This window comes from Phocoena phocoena, chromosome 1 (assembly GCF_963924675.1).
Source record: "Phocoena phocoena chromosome 1, mPhoPho1.1, whole genome shotgun sequence".
Classification (NCBI taxonomy): Eukaryota; Metazoa; Chordata; class Mammalia; order Artiodactyla; family Phocoenidae; genus Phocoena; species Phocoena phocoena.
Window position 1 is genome coordinate 37,239,309 of NC_089219.1, and position 25,870 is coordinate 37,265,178.

Genomic DNA, 25,870 nt, shown 5'->3' on the forward strand with positions numbered 1-25,870 from the left:
TAGCCCCTGCTCGCTGCAACTAGAGAAGGCCCTCGCACAGCAACAAAGACCCAATATGGAAAAAATAAATTAAAAACAAAAAAGGAATATATAATAGATCCATGATATATTAATTTAATATACTAGGCTCAACAATAGATGTATTGTTCTAGTACAGCAGCAGCTAGTTTTTTTTTTAAGTCTATGCATTAAAGATGTGATATAATGTATAAGGCAAGAATGGGTGTTATTAAAAGCAATAAAGATTTGTCATAGTCTATATATAAAATCTATGTCTGAATTTTCTTATTTATGGACAGGAAAGGAAAAATAATTTCAGTATATAATGTTTTCACTTAATTGATTTGTTTTGCCCTTCTCAATCACTATTTTGGACTTAAGTTATTCATTTTATTTTTCACTATGCATAATTGAATATAGCATAATGATTAAGATTTTGGACACAGGTACCAGACTGCCTTGGTTGTAACCTCAGCTCTGCCACTTAACTAGTTGTGTGACCTTGGACAGATTCTTATGTGGGAATCACGTCTTCATCCGTAAAATTGGAATAAAATACACACCTCTAAAAGATTATTGTAAGAATGAAATAAGTTAAAACATGTTAAACACTTAGCACAAAGCTAGCATAGTAAATGTTCACTATATATGTATTAGCTATTACTATTATTGTTGCCACTGTTACGCAAAATAAGTTATATATTATTGGTATACTAATTAACAATATTTACAAAGCTTTAAAAATCATAAGACTATAAGTTTATACAACCAAGAAAGACATAATTTTTTAAAAACTCAAAACTTTAGCTTATCATTTGAATAATAACCAAGTATCATTTAAAATAAATGATGATGAGGGATTTCCCTGGTGGCACAGTGGTTAAGACTCTGTGCTCCCAATGGAGGGGGCCCGGGTTCGATCCCTGGTCAGGGAACTAGATCCTACATGCATACCACAACTACGGAGCCTGTGAGCCACAACTAAGGAGACCACCTGCCACAACTAAGGAACCCACATGCTGCCATCAAGGGAGCTGGTGAGCCACAACTAAGACCCAGCACAACCAAATAAATAAATAAATTTTTTAAAATTAATAAATAAAATAAATGATGAGTTATACATGTTTGTACTATTGATAATTTAACCTTTAAATGAACATAAAATAAAACTAAAATATTGGTTTTGATGAAGCCAGCTAATAACTGGGTTTGGAGTACCAAAGGGAATTTATTTAATCCATGGAGGTTGGAAATCTGAGAAAATTGGAGTTTGGAGAAGGTGCAGGTTTAGGTGACGACAAAATCAAGGGTATGATTATGGGGATAAGAGCTTACAGTCTATTAATATTTGTCAGGAACAGAGGCAGTCCTAATCCTATCCCCTTGCTCTTCTACAAGAATTGAGAAGAAATGTACAAAGATGACAAATTAGGCAACAGTCTCTCATCAACCACAGAGAGCTGTTGATATTAACATCCTTTTAATCAAATCAGGATCTTTACGAGCAAAAATCAAATTAAAGTAGATCTTGTAGATGAGAATTTTACAGAATTAAGAGGAGAAATAGCAGGACCTCCAGACACACCATATGAAGGAGGAAGATATCAACTAGAGATTAAAATACCTGAAACATATCCATTTAATCCCCCTAAGATCCGGTTTATCACTAAAATATGGCATCCTAATATTGGTTCCATCACAGGGGCTATTTGTTTCGATATCCTGAAAGATCAATGGGCAGCAGCAATGACTCTCCGCACGGTATTATTGTCATTGCAAGCACTACTGCAGCTGCAGAACCAGATGATCCACAAGATGCAGTAGTAGCAAATCAGTACAAACAAAATTCCGAAATGTTCAAATAGACACCTCGACTTTGGGCACATGTGTATGCTGGAGCACCAGTTTCTAGTCCAGAATACACCAAAAAAACAGAAAATCTATGTGCTATGGGCTTTGATAGGAATGCGGTAATAGTGGCCTTGTCTTCAGAATCACGAGATGTAGAGACTGCAACAGAATTGCTTCTGAGTAGTAACTGAGACATAGAGCTGCTGATATAGTCAAGCTTGCCCCTTCTTGAGGAGCATCAACATCTGTTATTTTTAGGATTCTGCATAGATTTCTTTTAAACTGGCATTCTTGCCTAATGATGTTTCCTAGGCACCACTGGAGACTGAAAAAAATCCCTGATCTGTAAATAAAGCTAATTAAACGTCTGTAAATTTAAAAAGGGGAAATACTTTTTTTCTTATTTAATAGTGTAAAAATTCTTTGAGCTAAGGTAAAACCATGGAAAGAACATATTACTTTAGTGTTTAGCAGTGTACCAAGACTAGCAAGAGTTTGCTTCAGGATTTCGTTGAATAAGATAATATTTTGAGTGTGTCAGAGCCATTCAAATTATTGGTGTTGCATCACAGCTACCTTAATTGTTTTTAACATGGATCCTCTGTGGCTGTGAATTTATTTGCATGCTTGTACCTAACTTCTTAGGTACAACTGTTTGCAGGGTTTTTTTTTTGTTTTTTTTTTGCGGTACGCGGGCCTCTCACTGTTGTGGCCTCTCCCGTTGCGGAGCACAGGCTCCGGACACGCAGGCCCAGCAGCCATGGCTCACAGGCCCAGCCGCTCCACGGCATGTGGGATCTTCCCGGACCGGGGCACGAACCCGTGTCCCCTGCATCGGCAGGCAGACCCACAACCACTGCGCCACCAGGGAAGCCCCCTGGATCCTTTAAAAGTCACTCTTGCTTGCATTTCCCCCTATTGACACATGAAAGCCGTGTTGGTATTTTACTCTACATACTTCAAATGCACATAGGAATAGAAGTGCGTTATAAATCTAGCTTTCTTTATGATGTTTCTGATAATATGAGAATTGAAAACTTTACCTTCTCTTGTACATAGTCAGACTTTCTAAACATTTCATTCTAAGTTCAAAAGTTTGAAAATTATTAGTTTTGCAAGCTCAAACACTAATGTGACCATTTTATGAAGGGTGAAATGGATTTGTGTAGGCTGTTCTATACATAGAAACACAGTTCTTATTAAATATTCAGGGCCAATGGAAAAATAACAAAAATGTAATGGAATCAGAATGAATTAAAGTAAGGCTGTATATTGAAAGTCATATTATAAAAGGCTTGCTTTCTTCAAGCGTTACTTATCCTAAATTATAATAGTGAAGTGTTTGGAAAATAGTTTTGAACCATAAATTCAGCATAACTTCATTTGACTTCTCAATAATCTTAGAAGCAATAAAAGAACCATTATTAAATATACTGTAATGTTAAGATGTGGCGGTTCTTCCAAAAACTTGTAAGGCTTTCCTAACGAATAATAAACTCTTGTAGTTGATTTTATTGCATACTAAACACAAGTTGCTGGGTTTTTCCCCTATATGCTTGCTTCAGTATAAATTTCTTTATACAATCACCTCCTTTTGTTGTAGTTTAGTTACTTTCTAAAGATGCCAAAGGAAACAAGATTTTTCTTATTTATATTAAATAGCTAAAACCATGTAGTTTTCTTTATATTTTTGAAGGGTGGAATTGTGTGAAAATGTGGACAGTTTTGTTCCATTGTCGGTTAGAATTATTTTTTTTTTTTAGTGGCAGGTGGCTTGGTAATATTAGTAATATTTGGATTATTTTAAATATCAAACACCTCTACCCAGTTTACTATTTGCCTATATTATCAGGGTATATTTAATTGTCCTGTAGTTTGACAAATGAGAGAGAAAGAACTGAGAAGTTACTAAGGGTCAAGCATTATATACTTTGCTCTTGGAGGCAGCTATACCTTGCCTATGACTTTTATGCATATTAGCCCCTCAGGGTTTATGCATCTAACTACAATTCAACATCCCCAATGCCCAGGAAACTGAAAAGTACACTTTTTCATTTCAAAAATTTACCTCATTTACATTTAATGTGATAATCTCTTTCTTTTTCTGGTACATTTCCTACTGTCACCTTCTGCTGTTCTGGTTGGTTGTTTTTGTTTTTTTCCTATTTTTCTACAGGTAGATTTATTTCCCAAACATAGAAAAAAAGGCAATTGCTTTTTTCTGTGGTCTTCAAAAAAAACTAAAATATTAAAAATGACTCAATTATCCAAATAACTTTAACTTTAATGTTAAGCTAAGAAACAAAAAATATTCTCTTAAACAGCTCAAAGTAAATAGGTAATATGGAAGCACTCATTATTAAATAAAGTTCATATGAGATTAAATATCGTTATATATTCCTTTTATTTTGAAATAATCTCAAACTTGCAAAATAGGTGCAAGTACAATTCAAATAATTTTTTGGAAGGGGGAATATTTTCTAATTTTTTTCCAACTTCATTGAAGTATAATTGACAAATAAAAATTGTATATATTTAGGTTGTACAACATGATTTTTTAAGTTATACAATGTGATGATCTAATATACATATACATCGTGAAATGCTTACCACAATCAAGTTAATTAACATATCCATCACTTCACATAGTACCATTTGTGTCTGTGTGTGTATGTGTATGTATGGTAAGGACACTTAAGATCTACTCTCTTAGCAAATTCCAGTATACAATACAGTATTATTAACTATAATCATTATGCTATATATTAGATCCTTAAAACTTATTCATCTTACAACTGAAAGTTTGTACCCCTTGACCAACATCTCCCTGCTCCCTCACTCTCTAGCCCCTGGCAACCACCATTCTACTCTCCGGTTCTATGAGTCTGACATTTTTGGATTCCCAAATAATCTATGGAACATCTAAGTTGCTGGCCTCTAACACTCCCTTTTAGGCTGCTGCCACTTGGTGCTGCTTCGTTCCCTCTTTCCTTGTCTAACTTCCTTTCCTCTCTTGCTTCACGAAGGTTTGGACTGAATTTTTCAGGAAAGTAAGGCAGAAGAGAGAAAAGGTTAAGGGTTCAGAGACTAGAGAGAAGAGGAAAGAGGAAGAGCAAGTATTTTATTATATCTTACAATTAGCTATTTTGCTATACTACAACTCCTTATGCTCCCAAAACCTATCTTGAAAATAGAAAATAAATAGTACAGAAAAATAATAGGAAAGAAAAAAGAATATGATACCGAAAAAGAAAAAAGCATTTTTCTTAAATGTACTTAATCTTTGTTCTTACTTTATTTTATGCTTCCAGCCATTAAGTGTTGTCACAGATTATAACAAGGCTATGAACTATGGCCAATCCCTTTTTCTCATCAAATAATGGTTAAAGTTAGAGAAGAATATGCAAAATATACCTTTAATAGCAAAATATTTCCCAGTTCTGAACTTGTTAAATGCAAAATGGGAGCCAGAGGATATTCTCCACCCCTTTTCTATAAGGCAATTCAGGGAGATTGAGCAATCAGTTGCCACTTGATACCAAATGGTAACCGGCTCTATACACACCTTTATATTACTTCTCCCTCATTTCCTATCTCACTCCCTTTACTTTCACTCTTGCTTCCCTATGATTGCATTCTCTAATAACATAATTTAATAGCACATTAAAAAGCCTTTCCAAGTTCAATGAAAAGCAGGAAATCTCCCTTAGTCCAGTACATTCTATGGCACAAACAACACTGAGTTTTGTGACTTGCAAAAATAAGGACCACAGGTTCCAGATTGGAAAGGAAGAAGAAAAATTATCTCTATTGACAGAACTGATAAATGAGCTCAACAAAGAGGTACAAGATCAATATGTGAAAATCAATTGTATTTAAATACAGTAGAAATGAACTGTCTGGAAATGAAATTCAGAAAACAATTCCATTTATGACAGTATATAAATGAATACTTAGGAGTATCAACCAAGCAAGTAGAGAATTTGTACTTAGAAAACTACAAAATATTGTTGAAAGAAATTAAAGAGGATGTAATAAATAGGAAAATACCCCAAGATATTGTTAAAATGGTATGATAGACAAAATAATGCCCCCCCCAAAAGAAAGTCCTCGTCCTGATTCTCTGAACTTGGCAAAAGAGACTTTGCAGATGTAATTAAATCAAGGTTCTTGCGATATAGAGATTCCCTGGATTATATGAATGAGCCCAATGTAATCACAGGGTCCTTTATAAGAGGGAGGCAAGGGGACCTGGTGGAGCAGTGGTTAAGAATCCGCCTGTCAATGCAGGGGACACAGGTTTGAGCCCTGGTCCAGCAAGATCCCACATGCCAGGGAGCAACTAAGCCCATGCATCACAACTACTGAGCCTGCTCTCTAGAGCCGGTAAGCCGCAACTACTGAGCCCGTGTGCCATAACTACTGAAGCCCGCATGCCCTAGAGCCCATGAGCCACAAATACTGAGCCCACTGGCTGCAACTACTGAAGCCCGCAGGCCCTGGAGCCTGTGCTCTGCGACAAGAGAAGCCACCACAATGAGAAGCATGCACACTGCAATGAAGAGTATCCCCGCTCACCGCAACTAGACAAAGCCCACATGCAGCAACAAAGACCCAACGCAGCCAAAAATTAATTAATTAATTAATTTTTAAAAATAGAGGGAGGCAAGGGGCTTAAAGTCAGAGAGAGAAAATGTGACAATGGAAGCAGAGGTTGGAGTGATAGGCTATGAAAATGGAGGAAGGAGCCATGAGACACAAAATGTAGATGTGGCTTCTAGAAGCTGGAAAAAAGCATGGAAAGAGATTTTCCCCTAGAACCTCCAGATGGAACAAAGCTCTGCCAACAACTTGAGTTTTGCCCAGAAAGACCCATTTCAGATTTCTGACTACCAGAACTATAAGATATTAAATATGTGTTGTTTTAAGCCACCAAGTTCGTGGTGCTTGTTACAGCAGCAATAGAAAACTAATACAAATGGCGATACTGATTTGTACAAATTAACCTACAAATTCAATGCAATCCCTATCAAAATCACAGCTGGCTTTTTTGCAAAAATTGACAAGCTGATCCTAAAATTCGTACAGAAACTCAAGGGAACCAGAATAGCCAAAACAATCTTGAAAAAGAAGAACAATAGTAATCAAAACAATATGGTAGTGGTATAAAAACAGACCTACAGACCAATGGAAATCAAAAGCCCAGAAAATCAAAAACCCATGCATATATGGTCAACTAATATTGATCTCTGACAAGGGAGCCAAGAAAACTCAATGGGAAAAATCGTTTATATTTACTGATAGTTTCTTCAATAAATGGTGTTGGGAAAACTGGATATCCACATGCAAAAGAAAAACTGAACCCCTATCTTATACCACTCACAAAAATTAACTCAAAAAGAATTAAACTTAAGAATCGCCTGCCAATGCAGGGGACACGGGTTCGAGCCCTGGTCCAGGAAGATCCCACATGCCGCAGAGCAACTAAACCTGTGCGCCACAACTACTGAGCCTGTGCTCTAGAGCCTGGGAGCCACAACTACTGAGCCCACGTGCCACAACTACTGAAGCCTGCATGCCTAGAGCCCGTGCTCTGCAACAAAAGGAGCCACTACAATGAGAAGCCAGCACACCACAACAAAGAGTAGCCCCTGCTTGCTGCAACTAGAGAAAGCCCACGCACAGCAATGAAGACCCATCGCAGCCAAAAATAAATAAATAAATAAATTTTTTTTAATTAAAAAAAAAAGAATTAAACTTAAGACCTAAAACTGTAAAACTCCTAGAAGAAAATATAGAGGAAAGGCTCCTTGACCTGAGTCTTGGCAATGATTTTTTGGATATGACACCAAAAGCACAAGCAACAAAAGCAAAAATAAACAAGTGGGACTACACCAAACTAAAAACCTTCTGTACAGCTAAAGAAATAATCAACAAAATGAAAAGGAAAACTATGGAATGGGAGAAAATATTTGTAAACCATATATTGGATAAGGGGTTAATATCCAAAATGTTTAAGGAACTAATACAACTCAATACAAACAGTCTGATTAAAAAATGGGTGGAGGACTCGAATAAACATTTTTCTAAAGAAGACATATAAATGGCCAACAAGTACATGAAAAGGCATTCAATGTCATCAGGGAAATGCAAATCAAAACCACAATGAGATATCACCTCCCACCTGTTAGAATGGCTATTATCAAAAAAAGAGATAACAAATGCTGTCCAGGATGTGGAGAAAAGGGAACCATGGTGCACTGTTGGCAGGAATGTAAACTGGTATAGCCACTATGGGAAAACAATATGAAAGTTCCTCAAAAAATTAAAATCTGAACTACCATATGATCCAGCAATCCCACTTCTGGGTACATATTTAAAGGAGTGAAATCACTATCTCGAAGAGATATCAGCACTCCCATGTTTACTGTAGCATTATTTATAATAGCCAAGACATGGTAACAACCTAAGTGTCCATCAAGGGATGAACAGATAAGGAAAATGTGGGGTGTGTGTGCGTGTGTGTGTGTGTGTGTGTGTGTGTGTGTGTGTGTATGTGTATGTGTATTATTCAGTCATAAAAAAGAAGGAAATCCTGCCATTTGTGACAACATGGATGGACCTTGAGGGCATTATGCTAAGTGAAATAAGTCAGACAGAAAAAGACCAATACTGTATGATCTCATTTATATGTGGAATCTAAAAACATCAAACTCATAGAAACAGAGAATAGAATGGTGGTTGCCAAGGGCTGAGTGGTGGGGGAAAAGGGGATATGTTAGTCCAACTTTCAGTTATAAGGTGAGTAAGTTCCAGGAATCTAATGTGCAGCATGATGACTATAGTTAACAATACTGTACTATATACTTGAAAGTTGCACGTACCACAATGTTCATTGCAGCTCCATTTACAATAGCCAGGACATGGAAGCAACCTAATTGTCCATCAACAGACGAATGGATAAAGAAGATGTGGCACATATGTACAATAGAATATTACTCAGCCATAAAAAGAAACAAAATTGAGTTATTTATAGTGAGGTGGATGGACCTAGAGTCTGTCATACAGAGTGAAGTAAGTCAGAAAGAGAAAAAAAGGACATGAGGAACCTAGGGGCAGGACATTCTCTACACAGACGTAGAGAATGGACTTGAGGACACAGGGAGGGGGAAGGGTAAGCTGGGACAAAGTGAGAGAGTTGCATGGACATATATACACTACCAAATGTAAAATAGATAGCTAGTGGGAAGCAGCCACATGGCACAGGGAGATCAGCTCGGTGCTTTGTGACCACCTGGAGTGGTGGGATAGGGAGGGTGAGAGGGAAACGCAAGAGGGAGGGGATATGGGGATATATGTGTATGTATAGCTGATTCACTTTGTTATAAAGCAGAAACTAACACATCATCGTAAAGCAATTATACTCCAATAAAGATGTAAAAAAAAGAAAGAAAGTTGCTGTGAGAAAGGGCTTTAACGTTCTCACCATAAAAGCAACAAAATGGTAATTATGTGAGGTGAAGGATGTGTTAACTAACCTTACTGTGGTAAACACTTCACAATATATACATGTATCAAATCATCACATTATATACCTTAAACTTGTATAATGTTATATGTCAATTATCTCAGTAAAGCTGGGAAAAGAAAGAAATAAAAGAACAAAGTTCAAAACTCACACTTTCCAATTTCACACTTTCCGATTTCAAAACTTACTACAGAGCAATACAAACCAAAATAGTGTGATATTGACATAAGGACACACATATAGATCGATGGAACAGAACTGAGAGTCCAGAAATAAATTTAATTAATTTTCAATTAACTTGCAACAAGAGTGCCAAGACTATTCACTGGGGAAAGAATAGTCATTTAAACAAATTATGCTGGGACAACTGGATAGTGACATGCAAAAGAATGAAGTTGAAGACATTTCTGATACCATATACAAAAATCAACTCAAAATGGAACATAGAAGTAGAAGAGCTAAAACTATAAAACTCATAGAAGAAAACATAGGAGTAAATCTTCATGTTGTTGTGCTAGGCAATGTTTCCTTAGAAATGTTATCAAGAAAACAAGCAACAAAGAAAAAAATAAACCATACTTCATCAAAACTAAAAACTTTTGTGCTTCAAAGGATATGACCGATAAAGTGAAAAGACAGTCCACAAAGTGTAAGAATATGTTTGCAAATCATAAACGTGATAAGAGACTACTATCTAGAATAAATAAAGAACACTTACAGCTCAGCAATAAAAGACAGCCCAACTTAAAAATGGGCAAAGGATATGAATAGTCATTTCTCCAAAGAAGATATATAAATGACCAATAAGCACATGAAAAGATGCTCAATATCATTAGTCATCAGAGAATTGCAAATCAAAATCAACCATAATGAAATACTTCTTTACTCCCACTAGGATGGCAATAATAAAAAAGATAGATAATAACAATTGTTGGCAAGCACGCAGAGAAATTGAAATCCTTATACATTGCTGGGGGGATTATAAAATGGTGTAGCCACTTTGGAAAACAGTTTGGCAGTTCCTCAAAAAGTTAAACATAGAGTTATCATATGACCCAGCAATTCTATTCCCAAAAGAAATGAAAACATATGTCCACACAAAAGTTTGTACATGAATGTTCATCACAGCATTATCCTTAACCAAAAGGGAAACTACACAAAAGTCCAACAACTAAGGAATGGATAAACAAAATGTAGTATATACATACAATGGAGTAGTATTCAGCCACAACAAGGAATGGAGTACTGATGTGTGCAACAACACAGATGAACCTTGAAAAATTATGCTAAGTGAAAGAAGCCAGTCACAAAAGATTACATGTTATATGATTCCATTTATTTGAAATGTCCAGAATAGGCATAGAGACAGAAATTAGTGGTTGCTTAGGGTTAGAGGGGATGATAGGATTGGGTAGTGCTATTAAAGGGTATAGAGTTTCTTTTTTATTTTTTAAGATTTATTATTTATTTATTTATTTAATTTATTTTTGGCTGTGTCGGGTCTTAGTTGCGGCACGGGGGATCTTCGTTGAGGCATATGGGATCTTTCCTTGCGGCGTGAGGGCTCTTCGTTGTGGTACGCAGGCTTCTCTCTAGCTGTGGCGTGCAGGTTTTCTTCTCTACTTGTGGCGTGCAGGCTCCAGGGTGCGTGGGCTCTGTAGTTGCAGCACACGGGTTCCAGAGAGCATGGGCTCTGTAGTTTGCAGCACGCAGGCTCTCTAGTTGAGGTGCACAACCTCAGCAGTTGTGGTTTGCAGGCTTAGTTGCCCCGCAGCATGTGGGATCTTAGTTCCCTGACCAGGGATCAAACCCACGTCCCCTGCATTGTAAGGCAGATTCTTTACCACTGGACCATCAGGGAAGTCCCCTAGGGTTTCTTTTAAGATGATAAAAATGTTCTAAAATTGACTGTGGTGATGGCTACCTGTATCTGTGAATATACACCTTAAATGGGTGAGGTGTATGGTATGTGAATTATATCTTACCAAAAGTGTTAAGCAAAAATGGAAGGAAGGGAGGGAGGGAGGGAGGGAGGAAGGAAGTCTGCTAAGAGAGCCCCCCAGTTCCAAAATACTAAGTCTCTTCAGGGACACTGCCAACACTCTCACCTTCAAGGCCTCATCAAGCAGCCTTGGCTTCAGAGCAGAAGGAAGGTTCCTTACTAAAACCTCCCAGTAATGCTAACTTGTCTTGATGGTTTGCTAAATGACATAATTATCACATGGCTATATAACTGCAGTAAGTTAAAATCCAACTCCTTCTCATTTTTTCAGTTCTAATCTCTAAGTGAATAGGTAATGGGGAGAAAGCGCTAAAAAAAACCACTCACTACTAACTAAAGTTCTAAATAAAACTATACTAAAATACTACAAGTAAAAACGTAAGATTTTGGATAAGTAACTTCTTTTGTTGCTAATTATCCTGATGATATATTAATAATATTTGCAAGGGACAACACAAGAGGTGACAAACTTCTGCAATAATCATTCCCATAATGTATCAAAGAAACATTAATAAAGCAGATTCAACAAGGTTATATTTGATCTTTAAAACCCACATAATAGATCTGATTTTAATGTCGCATAAATATAATGTGCTACGTTAGCAACATATGGTGTTTATGAAATTAAGCAGATTTACCAACACAGAGAAAAGTAACATCAGGAAGTACCTGACATTTAGCATCAAGGTTATCACTGCAGCATCTCTTGATACTCCCCCTTGCCCAATGTTGACAGTAAATGAACAAGTATAGTGGCCAAGACCTAAAAAGGGCATGGTAACTAGGCTCAGACTCCTCAGTCATGACAGTCACCCCATCTGGTAAGACAGGAAGAGATGCTAGCCAAGAATCTAGACTGGAAATTAGTGGAGGGAGACAGTGAATATCGGTTGTTATCCGGAGACTAGCTGTAGTGGAAGAGGTTGTAATTCATCTGCTAATCTCACTCTTGTAAATTCCCCACATTTTATAAGAGACCAAACAGAATGTTGGAGAATTTGTTTCCACATGGGGTGAAATTACTATATGAAATGAATCCAAGAGGCACAAGGAATACAGTGACCAGATACTCCCTTCAAGACCAAGGCATTCATTCCTCTAACTGCCAGGAGAGTTGGCTGCTAGTAGCTCACAGCCAAGTCCTCCTCCACAAACGGCCCTCAACCAAAGTATCATGGGTTGCGTTCTCTGAAAGCACACACTGAGAGGGAATTTGGGATGCAAGATGCTTATTAGAAATCAATACCTGTGAAGGAAAGGCAACAGAAGCAGGACTGAGAAGAGGAAGAAGTCAAACTGTAATGCAGGCCTGACAAGCAGGTACAGTTCCCTGGAGCAAGAACTGCCTGTCAAAAATAGCTAGACCTTTATACCCGCACCTTCCTCAGCCGTTTGCAAGCTGCCCCTAGAAGACTGTGACCTCAGGTGAAGCAGCTCTCTGTAGCTGAGGCAGACCCTGAACCAGCTGACAGTTGAAAGCCATCTGCTTAAAGCACCTTCTGCAACTGGGAAGGAGAACTGTGTAGTTCCATCTCCTCCACAGAAAGAAACTACGCCACCCAAGATTACGCCATCATGTCAGCCCACATCTAACTCCTGACAGCTCTGAAGTGTCATCCAAGCTCCAGAGTTCCCAAAAGGACTGACTAAAGTCTCTGTTGCAACTGCATCGGTTCAATCTCTCTGCCCTCCTAATCTTGCTTCCCTCGTTCCATTACAAGTATTGTTCCTCAATAAACCTTCTGCAGGCAAATCTCCATCTCAGAGTCTATTTCCCAGGAAACATAACCTAAAAAATCTGATTCCATAGGAAAATTCGATAAAGAGGTAGCTATGATCTACTCTATTCAGTAACCTCACAGGATATTATTTCAGCTAGTGCAAATCATTAAAACTTAACTGTCTATGGCACAATAATGTCAAGCCATCATTCTGTTAAAACAAAAACAAAGGACCTTAGTAGCATTTAGATAAGTAGCAAAACAGAATATATAAAAGATGACAAAATTGAAATATTCAGTAGAAATAGCAAATAGTAGATCTGTGTTAACCTATAAGAAAATAAAGTAACTATCCTATTCATAACCTGAAATGGGTAGAATAAAAATGGTTAATGAATCACATCCACTCATATTATACATATCAAGGCTCAAAGGCAATAGAGGAACTTATTGCAGGATTTTTATCAAATAAGGCAGATTCTTCTGCATAAATTAGTGGTTCCTGAACTTATTTGAGTTACGGATCCCTTTGAGTATCAAATGAAAGTTATATACTGTCTTCTCTGCAAAATGTCCATACGCATTTGTAAAATCTGAAAATAATTTCAGGAGTTCCTGGATCCCTGAAAGCCATTTACAGGCGCCAGGTTAAGAACCCCTAAAATAAATCACGTTTATAAAGGTAAAATGACATCTGTCCAACACATGCTAACTTAAAAGACAAAGATGCTGACCAAAATGCAGCTGAATAAATCATATTGTCTTTAACTTATTTTAATTACATTATTATATAAGGAATATGTAAATAGGTTCTCACTATAAAATAATTAAATCAATACAGATTAAATTTCCACTTGGTCATCCCTATTCCCCTTTCTCTTCACAGAGATTATTTATAAGTTTGATGTAAATCCTTTCAGACTTTTCCAGTGCTTTTTCAAAAACGTACTACCTATTAAAATGTGGAGAATCATTTTGGACACACTATGTTAAGAACTAGCATTTAAAAAGCACAAAGGATGATGTTGGCTGTGTGTTTGTCATATATGGCCTTTATTATGTTGAGGAAAGTTCCCTCTATGACTACTTTCTGGAGAGTTTTTATCATAAATGGGTGCTGAATTTTGTCGAAAGCTTTTTCTGCATCTATTGAGATGATCATATGGTTTTTCTCCTTCAATTTGTTAATACGGTGTATCACATTGATTGATTTGCGTATATTGAAGAATCCTTGCATTCCTGGAATAAACCCCACTTGATCATGATGTATGATCCTTTTAATGTGCTGTTGGATTCTATTTGCTAGTATATTGTTGAGGATTTTTGCATTGATGTTCATCAGTGATACTGGCCTGTAGTTTTCTTTCTTTGTGACATCCTTGTCTGGTTTCGGTATCAGGGGGATGGTGGCCTCATAGAATGAGTTTGGGAGTGTTCCTCCCTCTGCTATATTTTGGAAGAGTTTGAGAAGGATAGGTGTTCGCTCTTCTCTAAATGTTTGATAGAATTTGCCTGTGAAGCCATCTGGTCCTGGGCTTTTGTTTGTTGGAAGATTTTTAATCACAGTCTCAATTTCAGTGCTTGTGATTGGTCTCTTTACATTTTCTATTTCTTCCTGATTCAGTCTTCGAAGGTTGCACTTTTCTACCAATTTGTCCATTTCTTCCAGGTTGTCCATATTATTGGCATATAGATGCTTGTAGTAATCTCTCATGATCTTTTGTATTTCTGCAGTCAGTTGTTACTTCTCCTTTTTCATTTCTTATTCTATTGATTTGAGTGTTCTCCCTTTTTTTCTTGATGAGTCTGGCTAATGGTTTATCAATTTTGTTTATCTTCTCAAAGAACCAGCTTTTAGTTTTATTGATCTTTGCTATTGTTTCCTTCATTTCTTTTTCATTTATTTCTGATCTGATCTTTATGATTTCTTTCCTTCTGTTAACTTTGGGGGTTTTTTGTTCTTCTTTCTTTAATTGCTTTAGGTGCAAGGTTAGGTTGTTTATTCGAGATGTTTCCTGTTTCTTAAGGTAGGATTGTATTGCTATAAACTTCCCTCTTAGAACTGCTTTTGCTGCATCCCATAGGTTTTGGGTCGTCGTGTCTCCATTGTCATTTGTTTCTATGTATTTTTTGATTTCCTCTTTGATTTCTTCAGTGATCACTTCGTTATTAAGTAGTGTATTGTTTAGCCTCGATGTGCTTGTTTGTTTTTTTTTTTTCTCGCGACATGGGCCTCCCACCACTACAGCCTGTCCCACTGCAGAGCACAGGCTCCGGACACGCAGGCCCAGCGGCCACAGCCCACGGGCCCACCCACTCCACGGCACACGGGATCCTCCCGGACCGGGGCACGAACTCGTGTTCCCTGCATCGGCAGGCGGACTCTCAACCACTGTGCCACCAGGGAAGCCCAGGTGTTTGTATTTTTTACAGATCTTTTCCTGTAATTGATATCTAGTCTCATAGCATGTGGTCGGAAAAGATACTTGATACAATTTCAATTTTCTTAAATTTAACAAGGCTTGATTTGTGACCCAAGATATGATCTATCCTGGAGAATGTTCCATGAGCACTTGAGAAAAATGTGTATTCTGTTGTTTTTGGATGGAATGTCCTATAAATATCAATTAAGTCCATCTTGTTTAATGTATCATTTAAAGCTTGTGTCTCCTTATTCATTTTCATTTTGGATGATCAGTCCATTGGTGAAAGTGGGGTGATAAAGTCCCCTAGTATGAATGTGTTACTGTCGATTTCCCCTTTTTTGGAAAAACTGAAAGCATATCCACTAAGATCAGGAACAAGACAAGGTTGCCCACTCTCACCACTCTTATTCAACAGAGTTTTGGAAGTTTTAGCCACAGCAATCAGAGAAGAAAAGGAAATAAAAGGAATCCACATCGGAAAAGAAGAAGTAAAGCTGTCACTGTTTGCAGATGACATGATACTATACATAGAGAATCCTAAAGATGCTACCAGAAAACTACTAGAGCTAATCAATGAATTTGGTAAAGTAGCAGGATACAAAATTAATGCACAGAAATCTCTGGCATTCCTATACACTAATGATGAAAAATCTGAAAGTGAAATCAAGAAAACACTCCCATTTACCACTGCAACAAAAAGAATAAAATATCTAGGAATAAACCTACCTAAGGAGACAAAAGACCTGTATGCAAAAAATTATAATACACTGATGAAAGAAATTAAAGATGACACAAATAGATGGAGAGATATACCATGTTCTTGGATTGGAAGAATCAACATCATGAAAATGACTCTACTACCCAAAGCAATCTACAGATTCAATGCAATCCCTATCAAACTACCACTGGCATTTTTCACAGAACTAGAACAAAAAATTTCACAATTTGTATGGAAACACAAAAGACCCCGAATAGCCAAAGCATTCTTGAGAAAGAAAAATGGAGCTGGAGGAATCAGGCTTCCTGACTTCACACTATACTACAAAGCTACAGTAATCAAGACAGTATGGTTCTGGCACAAAAATAGAAAGATAGATCAATGGAACAGGATAGAAAGCCCAGAGATAAACCCACGCACATATGGTCACCTTATCTTTGATAAAGGAGGCAGGAATGTACAGTGGAGAAAGGACAGCCTCTTCAATAAGTGGTGCTGGGAAAACTGGACAGGTACATGTAAAAGTATGAGATTAGAACACTCCCTAACACCATAAACAAAATTAAGCTCAAAATGGATTAAAGACCTAAATATAAGGCCAGGAACTATCAAACTCTTAGAGGAAAACATAGGCAGAACACTCTATGACATAAACCACAGCAAGATCCTTTTTGACCCACTTCCTAGAGAAATGGAAATAAAAACAAAAATAAACAAATGGGACCTAATGAAACTTAAAAGCTTTTGCACAGCAAAGGAAACCATAAATAAGACGAAAAGACAACCCTCAGAATGGGAGAAAATATTTGCAACTGACAAAGGATTAATCTCCAAAATTTACAAGCAGCACATGAAGCTCAATAACAAAAAAACAAACAACCCAATCCAAAAATGGGCAGAAGATATAAATAGACATTTCTCCAAAGAAGATATACAGATTGCCAACAAACACATGAAAGAATGCTCAACATCATTAATCATTAGAGAAATGCAAATCAAAACTACAATGAGATATCCTCTCACACCCGTCAGAATGGCCATCATCAAAAAATCTAGAAACAATAAACGCTGGAGAGCGTGTGGAGAAAAGGGAACACTCTTGCACTGCTGGTGGGAATGTGAATTGGTACAGCCACTATGGAGAACAGTATGGAGGTTCCTTAAAAAACTAAAAATAGAACTACCATATGACCCAGCAATCCCACTACTGGGCATACACCCTGAGAAAACCATAATTCAAAAAGAGTCATGTACCAAAATGTTCATTGCAGCTCTATTTAATATAGCCAGGAGATAGATGGAAACAACCTAAGTGTCCATCATCGGATGAATGGATAAAGAAGATGTGACACATATAAACAATGGAATAATACTCAGCCATAAAAAGAAATGAAATTGAGTTATTTGTAGTGAGGTGGATGGATCTAGAGGCTGTCATACAGAGTGAAGTAAGTCAGAAAGAGAAAGAAAAATACTGTATGCTAACACATATATATGGAATATAAGAAAAAAAATTGTCATGAAGAACCTAGGGGTAAGACAGGAATAAAGACACAGACCTACTAGAGAATGGACTTGAGGATATGTGGAGGGGGAAGGGTAAGCTGGGACAAAGTGAGAGAGTGGCATGTACATATATACACTACCAAACGTAAAATATATAGCTAGTGGGAAGCAGCCGCATAGCACAGGGAGATTAGCTCGGTGCTTTGTGACCACCTAGAGGGGTGGGATAGGGAGGGTGGGAGGGAGGGAGACGCAAGAGGTAAGAGATATGGGAATATATGTATATGTATAACTGATTCACTTTGTTATAAAGCAGAAACTAACACACCATTGTAAAGCAATTATACTCCAATAAAGATGTAAAAAAAATTTTTTTAATAAATAAAATAATAAAGAAATAAAAAGAACAAAAGATAGGGACTTCCCTGGTGGTGCAGTGGTTAAGAATCTGCTACTAATGCAGGGAACACGGGTTCAAGCCCTGGTCCGGGAAGATCCCACATGCACAGAGCAACTAAGCCCGTGTGCCACAACTACTGAGCCCATGCACCACAACTACTGAAGCCCACACTCCTTGGGCCCATGCTCTGCAACAAGAGAAGCCACCGCAATGAGAAGCCCGCGCACCGCAACAAAGAGCAGCCCCTGCTCGCCGCAACTAGAGAAAGCCCATGCACAGCAACGAAGACCCAACACAGCCAAAAATAAATTAATAAAATAAATTTATTTTTAAAAATTACTCAAATAAATAAATAAAAAGAACAATGGATAGATATTAGTAGTTTTCCTAATAGCAAATGCAGTGCTGCTAAGATTATTGACTTTTTCATATAATGCTTTCCTATAACCACTCTATCCATTTTTTTCAATTTAACCACAAGTTCCAAATCTGGTTTGGAAAAAACTAGTGTATAAATCAATCAATAGAGCAATTCAATCAACATCTACTAAGCATATTCCATGTAAATCACTGTGCTAAGTACTATGGAATACTGGATCCCAAACATTTAAACCTGGAGAGCTTGTCAAAGAAACAGATTCCTGAGCCCCATTCCAATTTTAGTCAACTAGAATTTACAAGGGTGGAGCCCCAGAATGTATTTTACCAAAGTTCCTCAAGTGATGTGAGTAAAATATACAGCAGCAGTGTTCGGAATCACTATTATGAAAATCATAGAAATTAAAAAGATAATGGTTTCAATTCATTTCCACAAAGACCTCTTAAAAGTCCATTATGAATTCTACTAGGTATTGTACTGGATGCTGAATAAATTGTAGGATACAGTCCTTGCCCTAGAAGTGCTTACAGACTGGAAGAGAAAATCATACCTAATAATAAATAATTATAACACAAGCTGAAAGTAGAAAGTGCTGTCTGTCCCCTAACTAAAACGTACGCTCCATGAAAGTGGGAACTCTCTTTTATTCACTGCCATTATCTCCAAGCATCTAGACAAGAGCCTAACACATAATATGTACTTAATAAACAATTGCTGAATAATGCATAGGACTAAATTAATGGAAGGTTTAATTTCAACTAAGTAGATAAGGAAAAGGCACTGTTAAGAATAGATGTATAAAAAAAAAAAAAAGAACAGATGTATAGACTATTAAGAGGCAGGGAAGGTTAAAACAAAGAGAATTAATATTCATAGTACTACACTACAATGTGTAAGAAATTCCAAGTTGACTTTGAATACATTACCTCATTTAACTATGATATAAACATTCTGAGATGGTGTCTCCATTTTAGAGATAAAGAAACTGAGGCACAGAAGGGTTAAGTAACTTGTCATCCAAGGTTACACAGCTAGAAAGTAGCAGAACTGAAATTTGAACCCCAGTCTCTAATAATAAGGCTTAGGAATTTAGACCTCATTTCCTAAGAAAAAGAATGTCTTTGAAGTTTTTTTTTTCCTATTTGGAATATTTGCTTTTTTAATAACAGCTTTATTGTGATGTAATTCATATATCACAAAACTCACTCTTTTAAAGTGTACAATTCAGTGGTATTTAGTATATTCACAGATTTGTGCAATCATCACCATTATCTAACATTAGAACATTTCATCACCCAAAAAGGAAACCCCATACCCATTAGCAATTACTTTCCCTACCGCCAGGTCCTGAAAACCACGAATCTACTTTCTGTCTTTAGGATTTGCCTATTCTGGACATTTCATATAAACTGAATCATATGACATGTAGCCTTTTTTAAAACATTTTTTCTTGTGGTAAAATATAAACAAGATGTACTCTTTACCCATTTTAAGTGTACAGTTCAGTGGCATTAAGTACATTCACACTGCTGTGCAACCATCACCATTATCCATCTCTAGAACTTTTTCTTTTTTTTATAAATTTATTTATTTAATTTTATTTATTTTTGGCTGCACTGGGTCTTCGCTGCTGCACACAGGCTTTCTCTAGTTGCGGCGAGCAGGGGCTACTCTTCGTTGCATTGTGCGAACTTCTCATTGCGGTGTCTTCTCTTGTTGTGAAGCACAGGCTCTAGGTGCGCGGGCTTCAGTAGTTGTGGCACGCAGGCTCAGCAGTTGTGGCTCGCGGGCTCTAAAACGCAGGCTCAGTAGTTTTGGCACATGGGCTTAGCTGCTCCGCAGCATGTGGGATCTTCCCGGACCAGGAATCAAACTTGTGTCCCCTGCATTGGCAGGCGGATTCTTAACCACTGCACCACCAGGGAAGTCCCTAGAACTTTTTCATTATCCCATAATAAAACTCTGTGTACCCCTTAAATAATAACTTTCCATTCCCCTCTCCCCCCAGCCTCTGGTAACCTCTATTTTACTTTCTGTCTCTTATGAATTTGCCTATTTTAGGTAGCTCATATAAGTGGAATCATATAATTTTTGACCTTTTGTGTCTGGCTTACTTCACTTAGCATAATGTCCTCAAGGTTCATCCATGTTGTACCAAGTGTCAGAATTTCCTTCCTTTTTAAGGCTGAATAATAGTAAATTGTATGTATATACTAAATTTTGTCTATCCATTCATCTGTCGTTGGACACTTGGGTTGCTTGCACCTTTTGGCAATTGTGACTACTGCTGCTATAATGTGGGTGTACAAATATCTGTTCGAGTTCCTGCTTTCAATTCTTTTGGCCACAGACCCAGAAGCGGAATTGCTGGATCCAGTAATTTTATGTTTAGTTTTTTGAGGAACTACCATAACATTTTCCACAGAAGCTGCACCATTTTATATTCCCATTAGTGATGCACAAGGGTTCCAATTTCACCATATCCTTACCAACACTTGTTATTTTCTGGGGGTTTTTTCTTTGTAACAGTCATCCTAATGGATATGATGTCCCATTGTGGTTTTTTGCATTTTCCTAATAATTAGTGAGTGATGTTGAGCATCTTTTCACGTGCTTATTGGCCATTTGCATATCTTCCTTGTAGAAGTGTTTATTCAAGTCCTTTGACCATTTTTTAATCAGGTTGTTTGCTTTTTGTTGTTGAGTTGTAGGAGTTCTTTACATATTCTGAACATTAATCCCTTATCAGACATATTCACTTTGAGTGGCTATTAGGGTATCCATTTAGAAATATCTAGCAGGCAACTACACATGCTGATCTTGAATTCAAGAGGGAGAAAAAATGATATACACTTAACAGTCATAGTATTTGCACAGTGACATTTATAAAGTACTTTCATGTATATTAGTTTCTTTAGAATCTCACAAAAATCCTAACACTTGTTCAGATGAGAAATCTCAGGCAGATCTCCGGACTACAAATCCCAAGATTAAGATTATTTGGAAGTGCTTCAGGGATCAAAGGGAAGAAGCTGGCCAAGCTGCCTGAGTTTTGGGCCCTATCCCAATTCCCCAAACATCTCAAATTTTTCTGCTGCAAAAACTGGAATATTATGTAAGATTTCATTTGAAAATAAGTAGAGTTGCTTGAAACAAATTTGAAACCATTACATTATATGATACTAACTTATGTTCTTAAAATAGTTATTGAAGCTGTAGAAATAAATAAGACTGCTTAATTAGAAAACTTGGGGCAAGAAGGTAATCCTACTTTTGTGGGGTAAGAGAATAAAAAAGAAAGGTAGAAGGAAAACCAGAATGGTGAAGTAAAACAAAAATCTAGGAAGAAACGTTTCAACAGGAAGGTTCAGAAGACTACAGAAAATGCTATACAGAGGTCATGAAGGATGAGGACTGGAAAAAGGATACCGTGTCTGGCAATCATGAGGTCATTGGTGACCTTTAAGAGATCAATTTTAACATAGTGAGCAAAAGCAAAAGTCAGATTGAAAAGGTGGCAAGAAAGTTAAAGAAGGAAAGGTAACAAGTATGGAATACTCTCAACAATTTTGATACAAGAATAATAGTGAATGAATATTTACGTAATACCTGATAAGTGCTAGGTCCTGTTCTAAATACTTAACATGTTAATTAATTTATACTCAAAATAATTCTTTTTGAGTATAAAACAAATGGACCATCATTCTGGTCCATTTATAGTTGAGGAAACTGAGACATAGTGAGAAGCCAGAATTCTGAGGCTACCTGCTGCATAGTCGCTGCATATATGTGATAATATATAATATAATCACATATATATCATATGTCATATTATATAATATATAATGTGTAATAATATAATATATAGTATATAAATGCAAATATACATGACAGTAAAGAGTACAATAATATTAAGAGTATAATCTATAAAAAACTGAATCACTGTATTGTATACCTGAAACAATATAAAATTCTAAATCATCTATACTTTAATTAAAAATAAAAATAATAATATAATATTGAGTGAGAGAAGAGATTAGCAAAAGTATTTTTTCACAAGAACCATAACACGGGGAAGGATTTTATACCACTAACATCAATGTATGTTGGTGATGCTCGACAGTCATGTCCGTTTACCAGGTGTTGATAGATTTAAGCAAAATAAAAACAGGCTGATTTCCTGAATGTATTAACGTGGCAGGCTTGCATTCAGTAAATCCATGAATGAATAGGAAAAAATGTAATTATCTCCAAAGGCTTTCAAAGGCATAATACATTCTCCTGTTGCTTACAGAATGCAAGATAATGAATGGATGGATGGACCAAAATCTATTTTACTGATTAGCTCTATCATATTTGTACCTTAAAAAAGCAACAGTTTCTTTAAAAAAGAAAAAAAGGATCCTATGAAGATAAAACAAAGCTATTCTAAAGACAGAAATCTATAAAATTTATTCTGAAAAAAAAGAATATCTGCAGTATTTTTGTCATCTTCCTGCCTGCCAATGTTACCCCTTTGAATCAACTATGGGCTAGAGTATTATAGGGCAGAGAAATGCCAATATAGAAAGAATTTCATGAAGGGTCAATCTAACTTGTAAGCAATAAATAGTGTTTTCAATCTAATATTGCAATATTAGACATAATTTTTAAATTTCTTATAATTAAAATATTAAAATAGAGCAATTTACCCAGCTGTCCTCATTTCTCTAATCACTTTCTACCCTTTGCCTCCACAGTAACTACCTCTATTATTACAGAACACTGTGTTAAGTGCTGTTTTAACATGTATCCTATACTAAACTGTATACTCCTTAAATACAGAATTTATATTCTATTTTGCACAGAATATTTAAAAATGTTAAATATAAGTTTTATAAATGAATGGAGGAATGAACAAACATGAATAAAATTATATGTTGGCATTACATTTATACAAGTGTCTTTTGATGGTAAGAATTTATACACTTTTGCATAAGATCTTTCCAAAACACAGACACACATTTTAAGTAGTAAGAGAATAATTTTCCTTGAGATCCATTAATAAACCTAAAGATAGATAAAAGAAAATAGACTGAAGTAGAAAAGAAAGTTGACGTAGTCCATAGCATTTGTGTAATAAATATTATATAATGTTTTGACTGCCTATGATAAGTTTAAAAACACTGACAACACTAATAAAGGTAATCATTTTTCTAGAACAGTGTTTTCAAACCTTGGCTGCACATAAAACAACCAAGGAACTTTTTAAAAATTCTGAAGTTCAGTCCTTATTCTCAACAAACTCTTATTTAATTAATTCGGGGTGAGTCCTTGGCACTATTTTTTTAAAAATCTCCCCAGGTGATTTTAATGTGAAGCCAAGATTGGAACCCACCACTCTTTCCTTTAAAATCAATTTGTGAGGCATAATTTACATTCAATAAAATATACCAATTTTAAGTATACAATTAAGTTTTGACAAATGAATACAGCCATGTAACCACTACCATAATCACAACATAGAACATTTCCAATACCCAAAAAAGTTTCCTCATGCCCCACTGATTTACTTTCTGTCACTATAGCTTAAGGCTTTCTAAAATTTCATGTATATGGAATTGTATTGTATGTTCTCTTTTTGGTCTGGCTTCTTTTATTTAGCATAATGCTTTTAAGAATCATCCATGTTTTAGGCCATCAGTTTGTTCTTTTTTATTGCTGAATAGTATTCCACTATATGCATATACAACAATTTCTTTATCTATTCACCCATTTCATAGACATATGGGTTGTTTCCTGTTTAGGGCTATTCTGAATAAAGCTGTTGTGAATATTCAAGTACAAATATTTATATGAACATATGTTTTCATTTCTTTAAAGTAAATACCTAGTAATAGATTGCTGAATCTTATGATTAAGAGTATGATTAATTTTATAAGAAACTGTTCTCCGGGAATTCCCTGGTGGCACAGTGGTTAAGAATCTGCCTACCAATGCAAGGGACATGGGTTCGATCCCTGCTCTGGGAAGATCCCACATGCCACAGAGTAACTAAGCCCTTGCGCCACAACTACTGAGCCTGCACTCTAGAGCCTGTGAGTCACAACTACTGAAGCCCACACGCCTATAGCCGGTGCTCCTGCAACCAGAGAAAAGCCCGCGCGCAGCAACAAAGACCCAATGCAGCCAAATAATAAAATAAATAATTTTTTTTAAAAAAAGAAAGAAACTGTTTTCCACAGTGGCTGTATCATTTTGCATTCCCACCAGCAATGTAAGAGAGTTCTAGTTGCTCCACATCCTTGTCAGTACTTGGCAGTGTCAGTCTTTTATTTTACACATTCTAGTGTGTGCATAGTATTTCCTTAGGTTTTAATTTGCATTTCCCTAAGGACTAAATAAATATAAAAACAACTGTTCTTGAGGTAAGAAAACCACTAGGTAGAGGGTACTTCATCTTTTGATTCAACAATGTATTTTTAAAGAAGGTAACTATGTTATACTGCCTTGCTTACCACATTCATCACTCCATTATAATGAGAAAGAAGCAAATGACCGAAAAAGCTTTTCTAAAGCAGGTTTCAGAGAATTTCTTAGGGTCAAGTACCCACTCAGTTTACAACTTCCCACCTACATACAGACGGCAATATAATGCAGTTCTAGAAGCATAGGATTTAGTGCCCAACTTGGGTTTGTATTCTAAGATAGGGAAAAACAAAGTATTTTGGAATGATTTCTACTCAAAATAAGTAAACAATTATTTACTGAGCTTTACACAAAACAAGTGGCTAAATGTTCAATGAATGAATCAAGAACTAGTTAATAATAACCTTCAATGGTATTTTTTAATCTATATATGTTTTAAAAATCAAAAACATGCAGAAATTACATCTTTATTTTATTTATATATCTTGCCAGTATATCTCCTAGGCTCCAGTTACATATAAATCAAGGAAGAGAGATTTCCATACTACATAAATATTTTTTAAATTATACAACAGTTTACTCATTCATTCAATAAGCATGTACCGAGTACCAATTTACAGCATATCACATTATACATCCTAAGAGGGAGGACAATTTTTCTCAATACTGAGAACCAAAAATTAATCAGTTGGCTACATGTGATTATGAAAAGTATCAGAGTAATTTAGCATATGATAATATAATGCTAAAGCTAATGTTAAAATGAGTGTGATTTCCTTGGCATACCAGCTCCATGACAGGCTAAAAGTGGCCAAGAAGCATGCTGCCTATATGAGGGAAGAAATAACCCTATAAATAAACCACAAGGTAGAAAATTCACATAAAAGTAATCTGGAATAGACTGCAGTCTATTTCTAATATCAAACACAAT

The 25,870-nt window shown here is 36.3% G+C and overlaps 1 protein-coding gene and 1 pseudogene across 1 annotated transcript in view; one reads left to right on the top strand and one right to left on the bottom strand.

The window, feature by feature from the left end:
* Nucleotides 1-2,042, top strand: part of LOC136130456 (ubiquitin-conjugating enzyme E2 K pseudogene) — a 154,650-nt pseudogene extending 152,608 nt beyond the window's left edge.
* The window catches only part of ZSWIM5 (zinc finger SWIM-type containing 5), a 260,586-nt gene that overhangs the window by 226,128 nt on the left and 8,588 nt on the right, over nt 1-25,870 (bottom strand). The window lies entirely within an intron of this gene.